The following is a 6,279-nucleotide window of genomic DNA, read 5'->3' as shown; positions in this document are numbered from 1 at the left end:
AACATTCCCACAGCAGGGAAAAGCTGACACATTTCATGACCCAAATCTGCCATTTTTTCCCCTACATTGCAGGGTAGCCAAAGCTTACAAAATACCTAGGCGCATCCTCTCTTTCCTCCCTGCACGCTGGCCCGCATTCAATCCCTTGGGAGATTCTCTCAGGGCACAGGAGCTAGCCCTGAATCCCAAAGCTCTCAGAACTGCTCCTGAGCCCAGTCATCTATTGACACCTTTCCACTGGTACAACCCCAGTCCAAGCCATCACCATGTCTCAGCTGCTCGACCACAGAGTCTCTACCTGTTCTTCCCACTCTGTTCCTCCACCACAACCCATTCTACACAAGCTAAAGCAACCTCCCTGCCTGAACCACGAACCAGGATATGTCATGCACCTGCTGGAAATTGTCCTGTTGTACAAGAATACAAGCCAAATTCCTTATTCTGGCCTCCCAAGTTTTACTTATCCCTCGGATCATCTCAGACCACACTTTCCTGTCACACTGTCCTTTCTAAAATGACCTCATCGCCTTCCCACCTCAGACTCAAACTTGCAGCTCCCTTTGCCTGGAACACTCTTCCCGGAGATCTTCACATAACTGGCTCCCTCCTACCTTTCAGGTGATGGCTTCATTATCACCTCCTCAAAAGTTCTTTCTCTGACCTCACACCCCACTCCACTCTGCATCATGTCACCCTGTGTTATCACCTTCAAAGTGCCTGTTACACCTGAATTTGCTGGTATATCTGCTGTGGACTCATTTTTGGTCAATCGGGCTTGAATATAAGCTTGAAGAGAGGAGGACCTTCCTTCTTGTTCAAAACTCCTGCTCCATGGCCCATAGTAGGAGCTCGGGAAGCAGTCACTCTGTGAATGGAGAGATAAATGGTGCCTGTGTTGGTGTTTCTCGGAGGGAATGAAATAGGGGGGTCACGTCTACTGGTGGGAAGGAAGCTGGGGAGGGAGACTGGTGCCTGTAGGACCAGCTCTCCAGCAGAAGACGCGACTGCGCAGAAGACATCTAAGCTTCTCCCCAGAACCTTCAGAGACTCTGAAGAACAACTCGGTGGCCCTCCCACAAAATGTGTCATAAAGTCCCAGTAGCTCCATAAGGTTGAGGGACTCGGAATTATGTGATCTAGGTTACCTAATTTAATCTTCACAGCCACCCACTGGAACTGGCAGGATCCCTAAACTCACAAGACGAGGAAATGCAAGTTTGGAAAGGCTGAGTCACTGCCTGGTGGTCGAGTCCTCATACTCCTACACTCTCTCTGTCAACAACTCTGTATGCTGGGTTGAGTTATATTTACTCTGTGGCATTTGCCATCTTCTCAGACACCCATTTTTGGTATCATCTAGTGCTGGGGAAAAAAAAGCTTCCTTGAGTCAACTGAGAGAAAATGGCATTTTTTAGACAGCCAACTCGAGGTGATGGCAGAATTCAAAGGAAACTTAGGAACATTGTGTCCACAGATATATCAGCTCTTTTTCACCTCTGGAAGGTTGAGTCTCTGCTTCTGAAAGAAAGTCTGAGACTCCAGCCTTCCAACGAGACCACCACAGAGGAGCTGGCACTGAATTCCAGCACAGTCACTGGCTGGGGTTGGAATTTATAACCTCTAGTTTTCCTGGCTCCTCTTAATGTGATTTTTCCCTGCAATGATATCTCTGAGTGATGAATAATTGACATAATATTCAACACGTATGAAGATCGATGTGATCCCAAGGCTATCAATCTACCTATTTTAATGCTTCCTTTGCTCACATCCCTGATGGGCCCAGAGATGAATGGGGGAGGGGAGGTTCTGCAAAGTCTGAGGGTGAAGGTGATAGAACAGCCTCAAAGTACAGTGTCCCGCAGATTGTGTGGGGGTGGGGAGAAGAATTTGGACTCTGCAGTGCTTTGTTAAGACTCCCTGGGGAGCTACTAGTCAGGCTGAGAGGCAGACCCCAGTGATGAATAGTCTTCTCAGGCCTTTATTTCTTGGTGTCTTTTCTGTTCTCAGTCATAAGATGACTGGGAAAGAATATAGATGCAGGAACATGCACACACAGATAAATACATCCAGAGAGAGATACATAAGTAGACACACAGATACATGCATACACACTGGGTACATATACACAGAGACACACACACACACACACACAATCTGCTTAGTTTTCAGACAGACTGCTAGGATGCTCTCTGTTTAGGTTTAAAAAAATCAGAAAATAAATGACTGCAGGGTGAGGTTTGTCTTAGGAATCAAAAAGATAGGGAGAATCTTCCAAATTTGAGAAACCTAGTATTTTCAATAAATCTTGTGTGAATTGAATATGGATATATTCTTTTAAACTAGATTTTGAGAAATATTTCGAAGGCTCCTTTGAATTCTCAAGACTCATGGGATCAATTCAAGGACAAACATATGCTATAATTTTAAGTTTTTCAGCTTGCTTTTGTGAATGGGATCCTGTTTAACCTGTTTAACAGTGATAATAATAAAAGTCTTCCTAGCAGTGAGACCAATATGTATGAACACAAAATGTTGAAGTTACTGGTAACAATAATTATTCTGTTCCATAAACTTTATTTAATATTTCTAGCATCTCTATAAAATCCATTTCCCCAAGTGGCCCAAAGCACTCTGACCATATGTTTTAACTACAGTTTTGCCACTTGACAATCCATGGTCTGAACTTCTCAATTAGTCTACAGGTGATTTGATAATTTAAAATAACAGTGAATATGATCTAGAGTCATCTGATACAATTACAAAATATTAAGAATCTCAGACAGAGAAGAACTGACAGATATTATTAACTGAATTCTTATTCATGTCAGACATTCTACATATAGCTTTTCATTCATTAGCTCATGTAATCCTTACACCATGCCATAAAATACACTGTTAACCCTATTTGCAGATGAAAAAAGTAAGGTAAAGAAAGATTCAATTGTCCTGTACTAGGTGAGTGGCAGAATAAAGTTTGGATCTTGCTCCCCATTCTCAAATTCTGACATAAAGCCCATGCTCTTAACAACTAGTAAGCCCAGGCTCATAACATTATTGTATATTATTTCTCAGTGGCCAAAACTCAAACACACTGTTTTGTGGGAAATGGTGGAAGCAAATCATTTGGAAGCTTATGCATTCTAACATATGCCCCTCAAAAAGTTGCAATCATTTTTCAAATTTACTGTGGTTTCTGAAGTCATAAAAATGATACCTTCCATGCTAATAATCCCAAGTGATCATCAACCAATAGAATATAAACTACCTTTATTCCTCAGGAAGACTAGAACAAATTCAGGGCATTTGCCACCAACAAGCTTCAGGTAATCTATGAAGCCTCTCCTAAAGTGAAAGTCAAATTTATCTGTATCCACATGCATTCTTCTGGGATAAAAGCCTAGTTTTGACTCATTTTGCAAAGAGCTACAGGACCACTACATGAGAAATAGTATTTAGATACTGCATACTTTCCTTGGAAGTAAAGCTATGACAAACCTAGACAGTGTGTTAAAAAGCAAAGACATCACCTTACTTTCAAAGGTCTGTATAGTCAAGGCTATTGTCTTTCCAATAATCATACCTGTATGTGAGATGGACCATAAAAAAGGCAGAGTGCCAAAGAATTGATGCTTTTGAATTGTGGTGCTGGAGGAGACTTTTCAGAGTCCCTTGGACAACAAGGGGATCAAACTAGTCAATCTCAAAGGAAATCAACGATGAATACTCATTGGAAAGATGAAGGCTGAAGCTACAATGCTTTGGCCAACTGATGGGAAGAGCCAATTCATTGAAAAAGACCCTAATTCTGGGAAAGACTGAAGGCAGAAGAAGAACAGGGTGACAGAGGATGAGATGGTTGGATGGCATCACCGATTCAATGGACATGAACTTGGGCAAACTCTGGGAGACGGTGAGGAACAGGAAAGCTTGGCGTGCTGCGTTCCACGGGGTTGCAAAGAGACAGACACGACGTGGGGACTGAGCAACAACCACTGTACCAAAAGAATAACACCTAGAAATTTCATCTTCCTCAAAGGTGCCCACCAATAAAATACCAACATTTCAAGGAATTAAAAGAGGAATACTTACCTGGCAGGGGAGATACCATGATCACAAAGGTGGTTTTCCCAGGGCAAGGCTTATCCATTGCACTACGGATATGCTGACCCCTGCGATTTCCCCAAATGTGGGAAACTCGACTGCATAATTTGTGGTAGTGGGGGACTGCATTCGCGCTTTCTCAAAAAAAAAAAAGAGGAATTCTATTAAAGACACATGATTTAGAACTCTGCTAATAACTGTATACCCTTATTCATATAAAGCCTAACTCTTTCTTCTTGACTCCTCTCAAGCAGTATTTGAGACAGCCTTAGGAAGGAAAAGATTCTTCTGAGTCACTTTTGGCCTTAGGCAGTCTTGTTGGCATTGTACCAACACTTGGTTTTCCCTAATTCAATATAGATGACCATTATATCTACTACTGTGGGCAAGAATCCCTTAGAAGAAATGGAGTAGCCCACATAGTTAACAAAGGAATCTTGAAATGCAGTACTTGGGTGCAATCTCAAAGACAACAGAATGACCTCAATTCATTTCCAAGGCAAACCATTCAACATCACAGTAACCAAAGTCTATGCCACAACTACTAATGCCAAAGAAGATGAAGTTGAATGGTTCTATGAACACCTATAATTCCTTCTAGAACTAACACTGAAAAAATATGTCCTTTTCATCATAGGGGATTGGAATGTAAAAGTAGGAAGTCAAGAGACACCTGTAGTAACAGGCAAGTTTGGCCTTGGAGTACAGAATGAATCAAGGCAAAGGCTAACAGAGTTTTGTCAAGAGAACACACTGGCCATAGCAAACACCCATTTCCAGCAGCACAAGAGAAGACTCTACACTTGGACATAACCAAATGGTCAATACCAAAATCAGATTGATTACATTCTTTGCAGCCGAAGATGGAGAAGCTCTATACAGTTAGCAAAAGTAAGACCTGGAGCTGACTGTGGCTCAGATCATGAACTCCTTATTACAAAATCCAGGCTTAACTTGAAGAAACTAGGGAAAACCACAAATCAAATCCCTTATGATTATACAGTGGAGGTGACAAATAGTTCAAAGGATTAGATACAGTAGAAAGAGTGCCTGAAGAACTATGGATGGAGGCTTGTAACGTTGTACAGAAGGCAGTGATCAAAGCCATCCCAAAGAAAAAAGAAATGTAAGAAGGCAAAGTGGTTGTCTCGGGAGGCTTTACAAATAGCTGAGGAAAGAGGAGAAGCAAAAAAAGCAAGAGAGAAAGGGAAAGATACCCATCTGAATACAGAGTTCCAGAGAATAGCAAGGAGAGATAAGAACTTAAGTGTACAATGCAAAGAAGTAAACAGTAGAATGGGAAAGACTAGACATCTCTTCAAGAAAACAAGCTATCAAAGGAACATTTTATACAGAAATGGTAAGGACCTAACAGAAGCAGAACAGATTAAAAAGAAGACGCAAGATTACACAGAAGAACTATGCAAAAAAGTTCTTAATGACCCAGATAGCCACAATACTGTGGTCACTCACCTAGAGCCAGACATTCTGGAGTATAAAGTCAAGTGGGCCTTTTAGGAAGCATTATTGAGAACAAAGCTAGTGGAGGTTATGGAATTACTGCTGGGCTATTTAAAATCCTAAAAGGTAAGACTGTTAAAGTGCTGTCCTCAACAAGTTAGCAAATTCGGAAAACTCAGCAGCAGCCACAAAACTGGAAAAGTTCAGTTTTCATTCAATCTCAAAGAAGGTCAATGTCAAAGAATGTTAAATGAAAAAAGCTGAGTACTGAACAGTATGCTTTGTATGTTTCTCTTACTTTTGTTTGTTGTGCTTTGGGGGTTTTATATTTAGCTTGGTTTTAATTTTAAAAAATTTTCTAATTGGAGGATAATTGCTTTAAAATGTTGTGCTGGTTTCTGCCATACAACCCTGAATCAGCCGTAAGTATACATATGTCCCTTCTCTTTTGAATCTACCTCCCACCCCAATCCAATTCCACCCCTCTGGGTTGTTAAAGACCGCCAGGTTGAGCTTCCTGTGTTACACAGCAACTCCTCACTGGCTATTTATTTTACACAAGGTAATGTATACGTTTCGATGCTACTCTCTCAATTCGTCCCACACTCTCCTCCCCCACTATGTCCACAAGTCTGTTCTCTGCATCTACTTCTCTATTCCTGCCCTGCAAATAGCTTCAGCAGCACCATTTTCCTAGATTCCACATATTTGCATTAT

General features: G+C 41.4%; 1 non-coding gene across 1 annotated transcript; it reads left to right on the top strand.

Annotated features, from left to right (window-relative positions):
* Positions 1-4,081: 4,081 nt before the first annotated feature.
* On the top strand, positions 4,082-4,245 carry LOC133063043 (U1 spliceosomal RNA). The gene has a single exon (XR_009694350.1). It is a non-coding gene; the product is annotated as a U1 spliceosomal RNA (small nuclear RNA).
* The last annotated feature ends 2,034 nt before the right edge of the window (positions 4,246-6,279 follow it).

The sequence above is a fragment of the Dama dama genome, chromosome 9 (assembly GCF_033118175.1).
Source record: "Dama dama isolate Ldn47 chromosome 9, ASM3311817v1, whole genome shotgun sequence".
In the NCBI taxonomy this organism is placed as follows: domain Eukaryota; kingdom Metazoa; phylum Chordata; class Mammalia; order Artiodactyla; family Cervidae; genus Dama; species Dama dama.
Note: the sequence above shows the minus strand (reverse complement) of the source record. Positions and strands in the feature narration are given on the sequence as shown.